This window comes from Alligator mississippiensis, chromosome 1 (genome assembly GCF_030867095.1).
Source record: "Alligator mississippiensis isolate rAllMis1 chromosome 1, rAllMis1, whole genome shotgun sequence".
NCBI classification, from domain to species: domain Eukaryota; kingdom Metazoa; phylum Chordata; order Crocodylia; family Alligatoridae; genus Alligator; species Alligator mississippiensis.
In genome coordinates, this window is record NC_081824.1 from 162,543,042 (window position 1) to 162,553,577 (window position 10,536).

Sequence of the window (10,536 nt, forward strand, 5' to 3'; positions counted from 1 at the left end):
GATCAAGGGCAATATACAATGAGATGTCATGCTGACCCCAACAAATCTCTCTTGGGAGTCTGCATTTTGTCATTATTTCAGGCTTAACAGGATCTGTGCTATCCTCTATCTCCTGCAAGTCTCTTCTATACGTAGCAAAATACTATCTCTCAGCACAATTAACTAGCTTGGCCACAATGCCATACTAAGATGGCTATACTACTTTGATGGGGTGCACACACAGCCCTGTGTTGTTTCAACATAGCACCCTCCAGTGCAGTAAGTTAGCAGTATAGATATACATGGATATGACTGTGGTCTTGTAAGGTGTCAAGTACCTTTCTTGGGCAGTGTATTTGTTTAAAATGCAACATGTTAGGTTGCCCCAGGCCAAGCCCCGATTCTCATTATTCCAGTATTAGTATTTCTACACATTAGGTCACAGAGTTCAGAATCTGATACAAACAGATCCTGCTCCAATCGTTCGCATAGGTTCTTAACCTGCTTGCAGGACCTTCACCTAACGCAGGAGGTATACAGTCCCACTAGGGGGAATGCCTTACTGCACTTGGTGTTGGCTACGGGGGAGGGTCTGGTAGGGGAGCTGCAGATTTGTGGCCACCTTGGGGTCAGCGGTCACCAATCAGTTGAATTCACCATACAGCGTAGGGTGGGAAATATAACGAGTAGGGTGGAAGTGCTTGACTTTAGGAAGGCTAACTTCAGTGTGTTTAGGAGTCTAGTCAATGACGCACCGCAGGATAAGAGTATTGGCAATATGGGAGTCCAAGAACAGTGGTCATTCCTAAAGGAAGCGATCCTTTGGGCGCAGAGGGAGACTATCCCAGTACAAGGGAAAAGGGAGAAAGGAGCCAGAAAACTTCCTTGGCTAAACAGGAAAATCCAGGGAAGCCTAAGGACAAAAAGGAAGGCATATAGGTGGTGGAAGCAGGGGGAAGCTACCAAGGAGGAGTATACCTACTTGGCTCGCACTTGCAGGTAGGCAGTTAGAAAGGCCAAAGCAACTACAGAGCAACAACATAAATTAAAGCTACAGAGCAACAATAGAGCTGGCAACACAAATTAAAGACAACAAAAATACCTTTTTTTAGGTATGTAGGGAGTAAAAGGAAGGCACAGGGCAGCATAGGACCCCCTACTGAACAAGGAGGAGCAATTTCTGGCAGAGAGGGGGGACAAGGCTGAGCTATTCAATAAGTTTTTAGCCTCAGTGTTCCTGAACAGGGCTCAAGATAAGTCTCCTAATGGGTTCTTAGACAAGCATCAGAGGGACACCAGCCCACTAACTGTTAACGCTGACTTGGTGCAGAGTCACTTGGTTGGGCTGGATGTATTCAAGTCAGCAGGCCTGGATCAGCATCCAAGAGTACTGAAGGAATTGGCTGGTGTCATAGCAGAACCACTGGCATGGCTGTTTGAGCACTTGTGGCGCTCGGGTCAGGTCCCAGAGGACTGGAAAAGGGCCAGTGTGGTCCCTATTTTCAAGAAGGGGAAGAAGGAGGATCTGAGTAATTATAGCCCAGTCAGTCTCACCACCATCCTTGGAAAGGTCTCTGAAAAGATTATGAAGGATCATATTTGTGGGAGTCCAGTGGGAAAAATAATGCACCAGGGAAACCAGCATGGATTTGTAGCAGGTAGATCATGCCTGACCAATCTGTTTTTGTTTTATGACAGGGTCACAAAATGCTTAGACACAAGAGTAGAGGTGGATGTCGTTTTCTTGGACTTTAGAAAGGCCTTCGATATGGTATTTCATCCTATTCTCATAAATAAATTAAGAGGCTGTGACATAGATGTTTAAACGGTCTGGTGGGTGGCAAATTGGCTTAGCGGTCTGACTGTGGCAAATTGGCTTAGCAGTCTGTCTTAGTGGCACTTAGGTGCCCTGCTCCTTTAAAGGGCTGAAACTGGAGTTGGGAGCTCCAGCTGCTGGTTACCAGGGCAGCCAGAATGAGCTAGTGGGCCCACACCTGCCAGCGGTCAGTTGACCAGAAGGGGCAGGGCCTGGCTCATATATAAACCCCAGGCCAGAGGCTAGGAGGGCAGGAGGGCAGTTCTCTGCCAGCACCCAAGGGGGAAGGAGCTCTCCCAGAGGAAGAAAAGGGGAGAGGCCTGACTGCAAGTGCAGCTTCTGTTACTATTGAAGGACAGAGCACGCCCTGTGTGGCTCGAATTATGTTATAGCAGGGTGGCTTGAGTTTCTGTTATAGCCTTGGGGCTTGCAGGTTGATTTCTGTTTATAAGACCGGTGGTTTGGGTAAGGCTATTTGGGGAAGGAGGAGGCTTCATTGGGGGGCCCACTGCAGCATGGGGACCCCGGCACCAGTGAGGCATGGCATTTGGGATGCACAGACCCCGGCCCCAATGAGATGCGGCATTTTGGGCTGTGGAGAGCCCAGGCGCCAGTGTGGTGTGGCAACAGGGCTTCAGAGAGCCCATGGAGAGGACAAGGGGGCCAATTACAGCAAGGCCTAGACAGGACAACGTCGATGCCATCTGCGAGGCTTGGGCATGGTAAAGGGGTGGTTGGAGCCATGCATATAGCCCATAAGGCTGGGGTGTCCTGTGACATCTAGTTTGAAGCGGGACCCACAAGGGGTCCAGGAACCCCATGGGGTTCAGAGAGTCTATCAAACCATGTCCAAGAGGACTTAAAGGCAGCCTCCCTGTACTATAAATCCATCAAGACGTGGCGCGTGAGAATAGAGGGTGCCCAGCAGGCCAAATTGGCATGGTCAAGGGGCCTTAAGGGTAACATGGACATCCTTAGGGACCCCGTCCTGTGACACGGTTGCACCCAGAGAGTGGTAGTAAATGGGCCGGTATCAACCTGGAAGGATGTGGGTAGTGGGGTCCCGCAGGGTTTCATCCTTGGACCTGTACTCTTCAATGTCTTCATCAGTGACTTGGATGTGGGTGTGAAGTGTATTCTGTCCAAGTTTCATAAATTTCATAGACATTTGGGCTGGAAGGGACCCCAGAGGATCATCGAGTCCAGCCCCCTGCAGGGATCATAGGATCCCAGCAAGATAAACATCCAAATGTGTCTTGAAGGCATTCAAAGTGGGTGCTTGAACCACCTCCAGTGGCAGTCTATTCCAAACCTTGGGGGCTTGGACAGTAAAGAAATTCTTCCTTATGTCCAGCCTGAACTGGTCGCAGAGGAGTTTGTGACTGTTTGATCTTGTCATCCCTTGGGGTGCTCTGGTGAACAGACGTTCCCCCAGATCCTGGTGAACACCTCTGATAAACTTATAGGTGGCCACCAGATCGCCCCTGAGCCTGCGCTTTTCCAGGCTGAAGAGTCCCATGGCTGTCAGCCTCTCATCATAAGGTCTGTTTTCCTGACCTCTGATCATGCGTGTGGGTTTTCTCTGGACTCTCTCAAGCTTCTCCACATCCTTTTTGAATTGTGGAGCCCAAAACTGGACACAGTACTCCAGCTGCGGCCTCACCAAGGCTGAGTACAAGGGGAGAATGACGTCCCGGGATTTGCTTGAGAAGCATCTATGGATGCAAGCCAGCATTTTGCTCGCATTTACTAGCCGCAGCATCACATTGAAGGCTCATGTTCATCTTGTGGTCAATCATGACCCCCAAGTCCCTTTCATCTGTAGTGCTAGCCAGTGTAGCACTGCCAAGCCTATAAGCATGCTGCAGGTTTTTCCTCCCGAGATGGAGAATTTTGTATTTTTGCGTGTTAAACACCATCAGGTTCTCATCCACCCATTTGCTGAGCCTGTCAAGATCTACCTGGATCACCCTCCTGTCCTCAGGTGTGGATGCTTTGCCCCAGAGTTTGGTGTTGTCGGTGAACTTGGCCAGTCCACTTCTGACACCAATGTCTACATCATTGATGAGGATGTTAAAAAGAATAGGCCCTAAGAGCCTTGAGGGACCCCTCTGGTCACAGCGCACCACAATGATTGACTTCCATCAACCACCACCCTCTGGGTCCTACCGCAGAGCCAATTCCCCAGCCAGCAGATCATGATGAGGTTGAGGCCACAGTTAGCCAGTTTTGCCAAGAGGTGATCATGGGATACCAGATGGAAGGCTTTTTTAAAGTCAAGATATATGACATTAATCTCTTCCCCCTTGTCCAGGTGATAGATCACCTGGTCATAAAAGGAAATGAGATTGGTCAAGCAAGACCTACCCGCAACAAACCCGTGCTGGGTATCTCTCTGGATACTGCCGTCAGTCTGTTAAGAATGGCCTCTTCGATAATCTTTTCCAAGACCTTACCCAAGATAGAGGTCAGGCTGATGGGCCTGTAGTTTGCCGGATCTACTTTCCTCCCTTTCTTGAAGATAGGCATCACATTGGCCTTCTTCCAATCATCAGGCACTTCACCAGAGCACCAGGAGTTCTCGCAGATCCATGCCAGGGGCTGAGCTATGATGCTGACCAGCTCCTTGAGTACCCTGGGGTGTAAACTGTCAGGGCCGGCTGACTTCAAGGTATCCAGTCTCTCAAGGTGTTCCTTCACAAGGTCAGCATTGATGGAGGGTAAGGAATCTCCCTCACCCGGGCATCCCTGTCCCGCAGTGGGCAGGGGTGTCCCATGGGTCTGGTGAAAAACTGACGCAAAGTACTCATTTAGCAAGTTTGCTTTTTCCTGGGCACCTGTTGTCAGTTGTCCCATCTGGCTTAGCAGGGGTCCATTGTTGCCCTTGCTTTTCCTCCAGCTCCCCACATATCTAAAAAAGGACTTTTTATTGTCCTTGATATTTGTAGCTAGCTTGAGTTGCATCACAGCCTTGGCTTTCCTGGTTTGCTCTCTGCAGGTCTGGACCAGAGCAGAGTATTCCTTCTTGGTGGTGGTTCCAGTCTTCCATCCTTTGTAGGTCTTCCTTTTAAGATGTAGGAGGTCCACTAGTTCCCTGGAGAGCCAAGGGGGCTGCTGTACCCTTTTGCTGCCTTTCTTCTGAGACGGGATAGACTTTGCTTGTGCATCCAGGATTGCTCTCTTGTGGAGCAACCACTAGTCCTGAACTCCCCTCCCCTTTGGGTTGTGGCCCTTTAGGGCCTCACTGACAAGCCTCCTTAGCTTGTCAAAGTCAGCTTTCCTGAAGTTGACGAATTCTGTATTACTTACTGACTTGCCAGCTTTACGATGAATGGTGAAGTTTGTGGATGATACCAAATTGTGGGGTGAAGTGTACACTCCGGAAGGCAGGGAACAATTGCAGGCAGACCTGGACAGGTTAGAAAAATGGGCAATACACAATAGGATGCAGTACAACAAGGACAAGTGCAGAGTGCTACACCTAAGGCGCAAAAATATCCAGCACACCTACTGGCTGGAAAGTGACCCTCTCAACAGCACAGAAGAGAAAAGGGATCTGAGTCTTTGTGGACTCCAAGATGAACATGAGTCGTCAGTGTGACGAAATCTTCAGTAAAGCTAACCGTGCTTTATCATGCATCAGCAGATGCATGGCAAATAGAACAAAGGAGGTGACACTTCCCCTCTATGTGGCATTGGTCAGACCATGGTTGGAGTACTGTGTCCAGTTTTGGGCGCCGTACTTCAAGAATGATGTTGATAGACTCTAGAGGGTCCAGAGGAGGGCCGCTCATATGGTTAGGGGCTTACAGGACAAGTCCTATGAGGAGAGACTGAGGGACCTGGACCTCTTCAGCCTCCACAAGAGAAGGCTGAGAGGTGATCTTGTTGCCACCTACAAATTCATTAGGGAGGCGCAGCAAGGGATCAGAGATGATCTGTTCACCAGGGCACCTCTTGGGGACAAGAACCAAGGAACAATGGTCACAAACTGACAGCAGATTTAGGCTTCACATCAGGAAAAATGTCTTCATGGTAAGGGTGGCCAAAATTTGGAATGGGCTTCCAAGGGAAGTGGTGCTCTCCCCTACCTTGGGGGTCTTTAAGAGAAGGCTGGATAGGCATCTGGCTGGGGTCATCTGACCCCAGCACTCTTTCCTGCCTAGGCAGGGGGTTGGACTCAATGATCTGTTGAGGTCCCTTCCAACCCTAATATCTATGAATCTATGTTCATATGAATGTATTCCCATGCCAGAATACTGTACCATATGCTGCTAGCTAGTCCTCCACTGTTCACTGGTTCACACTTGGATTGGTCTGTCTGGTTACCAGTGTGCTAAACGCTATTCAGGGTTATCTGCACCAGATATCCCACCTCTGTTCAAATGCTGCTGCCTCATATCTGTGAGCATCTGTTTTGTAACCTGTTATGGTTACAAAAATACAGGCCAGACTCCATTATAGAAACAATGCTACATGGCTCTGTTTGGTCTGTTTTGCCCTCCAAGGAGAGAATCATGTCTGTTCTCATCTTTCCAGTAGTCACTGGAGTGCAAAGATCAACCAATAGCAATCAGAGCAAATGGAGGACGACAGGAAAGCCTGCAATGCTACATTGCTGCACCAAAGCCAATGAGCTACAATAGAGCTACAAAAAATATAGGGACAGTATCAAGCTCTCCAAGGACAATTGTTTTACAAAGGGAACATTACTCAATGGTACAGGAGCTTTTTTTCAGAGGAAATTATTTGATGGCAACAATAATTCACCGTCTCAAAGCACTCCTCAGAAATTACAATCTGAGGAAATTAAGAAAACGTAACATTGTACTGGGTACCAGATGGCTAATATTGATAAAATCATAGAATTATAGGAAGGTAGGATTAGAAGGGGCCTCAGGAAGTTATCTAGTCCCACCCTCTGGCCAAGGCAAGATCATCCATGACTAAACCATCCAAGCCAAGTGCAGTAGCAGCCGGAGAAAATATTATGGGGGGGCACACACACTGAAGGCCATTGTGGGGCTGGTGTGTCCTGGTGGTGTACATGGCAGCGGTGATGGGGGCTTTGGGTACAGCACTGCAGCAGCGCGCACTATGAGACAGTAGCACTGTGGTGCTGTTGTCAGCTGCCACAAAATTAGTTTGTGGGGGGCTAAGCCCTGTTAGCCCCAGCTTTCTGCCACCTATGGCCAAGTGTCTATCTAATTGAAATTTTGAATATTTCCAAAGATGGACATTCCACAAACTCTGTGTAGCCTGTTTCAGTGCCTAACCAACCAAAAATTTCCCTGCTGCAATCTAGGAACATTGCTCCTTACCCTGTCCCATGTGGCCACAGAGAATAGTCTGTCTTCATCCCCTTTTAACACTACTGCAGGTATTTGAAGACTATTATCAAATTCCCCTCAGTCTTCTCTTCTCCAGAAGAAATGATCCCAGTTCTTTCATACTTCCTCATAAGCCATCTTTCCCTGAACTTTAATAGTTGTCACTGATTTTTGCTAGACTCTTTCTAATTTGTTCTCATCTTGGAGTGTGGGGCCCAAAACTAGGCATTATATTCCAGGTGAGGCCTAAGCAGTGCCAAATAGACTAGAAGGATCACTTCCTTTGATTTGCAAGTGACACTCCCATTAATACAACCCAGTATGCTGTTGGCTTTTTTGTGACAAGGGCTCATATTCAGTTTATAGTTTACTGTAACCCCTAGGTCCTTTTTCTGCAGTACTGCAGCCTAGCCAGTCATTCCCGAGTCTGTATTTGTGCATGCATTTGTTCCGTCCTAAGTTCAGGACTTTGCATTTGTCCTTGTTGGATTTCATGTGATTGATTTTGGACCATTTCTCCAGTTTAGCAAGATCCTTCTGAATCCTAGGCCTATCCTCCACAGTATGGAACTTGTTGTCATCCATAAATTTGCTATGTGTGCATTCAGTCCCATCCTACAAATTGTTAATGAAGATGTTAAACAATACCAGACCCAGGATAGACCCCTGGGAAACCCCACTCAATACCTCATCCCATCTTGACGTTGAGCTATTGAGGACTACTTGATAAGCACAATTACCCAACTAGTTATACATCCACCTTACAGTACTTTAATTTAGTCTGCATTTCCTTATCTTATTAATGACACTGTTGTAAGAGACAGTGTCAAAAGTGTTGCTGAATGCAAGGTATATCATATCCACTGCTCTCCCCTCATCCACAGAACCTGTTATCTTGTCCTGTGAGGTCCCCAAGGTCTACACTTTGACACCCCTCCTGTTCAATGTGTATATGAAGCCATGATCTTCCAAAACCAACTTCACTGGACAGGTCATGATGTTCACATGCCTGACTCCCGCCTTCCAAAGAGAATCTTTTTCTCACAGCTGAAAGAAGGTCAGTGAAGTAGTGGAAGACAAAGAAAGCGCTTCAAAGACACCCTGAAAGCAAACATGAACAGGTGTAACATCAACATCAACACTTGGGAGACCCTTGTGCTTAGGACTGACTGAAATGGAGAAGGCTCTCTGGGAGGGACCTCAACACTTTGAAACAGCTCGTCGACAGGCAGAAGAGGAAAAGTGGGACAGGCAAAAAGAACATCCAACCCAGCAATAGAGTGCCCACCCCTCCTGAAAACACCTGTCCTCACTGCAACAAGACACGTGGATCTAGAATTGGGCTATGGAGCCACCTGCAGACTCACTATTAAGATCCTTGGAAGACAATCTTACTCATTTGTGAGTGATCGCCCATCTCATATGAGGCCGCCAGGCAAGAACGTGCTGAGATTTGGAGCAAGGTGCCATCAGTATGCTGATGACACCCAGCTCTAACTCTCCTCTTCTGACCCTGGCCCTGTAGTATCAATGCCTGGCTGCATTTGGGGATGACGTGGGTGAACCAACTGAAACTGAATCCAGACAGACAGAAATGATGGCAGTGATCAGGCTACATGACTTAGGGGAGACATGGATACTCATCATTGATGAGGTTCAGCCTCCCTTTATCACTCAGGTTTGCAGCCTTCAGGTGCTCCTGGATCTTTTGCTGCAACTTGATCTTCAGGTGGCTGCCATGACTAGGAGCACTTTTTTACCAAATCCATCTGATGAGATGGCTGCAACCCTTTCTTTCACTCTGATCTGGCCACCATCACCAATGCCTTCCTAGCCTCAAGGATGTCACAACAGTGTTCAGCAGTTCATCCCAGTGGTTAGAGCAATGTGGGAGTCAAGGGTCAGGAGATAGCCAGGATACTAGAGACCAAGAGAGTCAGAGGGGTCAGGCAGAGGTCAGGAGACAAGTCAGGTCAATACCTGAAGTCTGGTTCTGAGATGGAGCAAGTCTCTAGGCAGAGGCAGACATCAGAGTCCAAGCTAGGTCAGCAACAGTGCATCGAACCAGGGGTTGAGAACAGGAACACAGGAAGCAGCAGAGCAGTCTGGAGGCAGGAAGAACTCTCTTGCTCAAGACAACTTCTTGTACAGGCCTTAAATAGGCCAAGGGGGGCAGTCCCCATCCAGGGAGTCCTGGCCAATCAGGGGCCAGAGATTGGAGACCTTTGACTGGAAGGGGCTCCTTTCTTACCTTGCTTCCAGGTCTAGTGTTTGAGACCAGCTCCTGACAGACTACTGCAATATAGGCATGACTGCAAAGACTGACCAGTTGCTGCAGCCAGTATAGAATGTGGCAGCCTGCCTTCTGATGGGGATGGGTGACCATGAACACAAGTCCAATGCACCAGGGTCTGAATTGGCTCCCAGTAGCTTTTGGGGTGCATTTGAAGGTGCTGGTTTTGACCTATAAGAGCCATTCTGAGCCCTATGTACATAAGGGACTGACTTCTGTCTTATGCCCCATCACAATCCCTGGGGCCACCCCAGAGGTACCTCTTACAAGTATCATCAATGTGCTAGGTCCACTTGGCAAAAACATGTGGAAGGTCATTCTCCACAGTTGCTTCTCAGCTCCAGAACTTCCTCCCTCCTGAGGCTCACCAGAGCCTGCGCCTGGGCATCTTTTGGAAATGCTGTAAGACCTTCCTATTTGGGAAAAATGAAGATGAGAAGAGATGAAAACTAGATCTTATAAAGCTAGAATAAGACATTGGTTGTGTGTGTGTGGGGGGGGTCTCTCTTATCTTGATATTCTAGTTCCTTTCATTCGCCTATTTTTAAGGTATTCTGTCTTCTTATTGTTAGCTGCCCTAAGCCTTTGTTGGGAAGGGTGGCATATATATGAAATAAATGCATAGTAAATTAATAAATAAGCAAAGCAAAAGGAAATCAGGTTGATCAAGCATGACTTTTTCTTGCTGAATCATGCTGGCTGTTCATGATCACCTTATGTTCTTCTGGGTGGTTGGAAACCGATTCCTTGATGGCCTGCTTCATTATATTTATTGGTATTAAGATCAGACTGACTGGTCTAATTCCCTGGATCCTTCTCCTTCCCTTTTGTAAAAATGGGCACTACAGTTATCTTTTTCCAGCTGTTAAGGACTTTATCCAACCTCAGTGAGTTTTCAAAGATGTTAGTCAGTTCCTTCAGTGCCTCAGGATGCCTCAGGATGGATCTAGGATTTTGAAAAAGGGGGTGTAAATGATGTGATACGTTGTCATGTAACACAACACACTTTTCTTCAGATAAAAAGAAACTAGAGGCTTTGCTAATATGCTAAGGGCCTAAGGCTATATTATTCAGTTTAAGAGCAAAGAAAAAAAGAAATATAACTTTATTGGAATGTG